Genomic DNA, 986 nt, shown 5'->3' on the forward strand with positions numbered 1-986 from the left:
TTACAGGCACCCGCCACCAGGCCTAACTAATTTTTTGTATTTTTAAATAGAGACGGGGTTTTGCCATGTTGGCCAGGCTTGTCTCAAACTTCCCGCCTGGGCCTCCCAAAGTGCTGGGATTACAAGAGTGAGCCACCGTGCTGGCCTGGATTTCACCTGAGTTTAGCTAAAGGGAGGACCGGCTGGAGCTGCAAGGGGGAGGACAGTCAGGACATTTCTATTCTGCTCCCTTCCTGCTGTGCCTTACATCTCTGGCAGTGGCTTCATCTCCCCACCCACATCAGAGCACCTGTCAAGTGATCCCTTCTGCTACATCCCCAGGTTTTAATGAGTTTCAGTAACAGTTTCTTCCTGTTACCCCATCAGTCCTAGAAACACTAACAGGCTCCCACAGTTGCTAGTCTCTTAGGGCTTCAGCATTCCTTGTAGCCTCTTTTAACCATATCCATTTCTCCATAAGGAGTCCCTATATTAAAGCCTCTAGAACTGCGTGTTCCAATAGATAACCACTAGCCATATGTGGATACTTAAACTTAAATTAGAGCTAGATGTGGTAGCTCACATCTGTAATCTCAGCTACTCAGGAGCTGAGGCAGGAGGATTTCCTTTTTTTTTTTTTTTTTTTGAGACAGAGTCTTGCTCTGTTGTCAGGCTGGAGTACAATGAAGCAATCTCGGCCCACTGCAACCTCTGACTCCCTGGTGCAAGCGATTTCCCTGCCTCAGCCTCCCAAGTAGCTGGGATTACAGGCACGTACCACCATGCCCAGCTGATTTTGGTATTTTTAGTAGAGACGGGGTTTCACCATGTTGGCCAGGATGGTGTCCATCTCCTGACCTCGTTATCCGCCCACCCTGGCCTCCCAAAGTGCTGGGATTACAGGTGTGAGCCACCATGCCCAGGCTTTTTTTTTTTTTTTTTAAGAGTAAGAGTAGACTTTGTCAGGCTCAGTGGCTCATGCCTGTAACCCCAGCACTTTGGGAGGC

This window comes from Colobus angolensis, unplaced genomic scaffold (assembly GCF_000951035.1).
Source record: "Colobus angolensis palliatus isolate OR3802 unplaced genomic scaffold, Cang.pa_1.0 Scaffold128, whole genome shotgun sequence".
Taxonomy (NCBI): Eukaryota; Metazoa; Chordata; class Mammalia; order Primates; family Cercopithecidae; genus Colobus; species Colobus angolensis.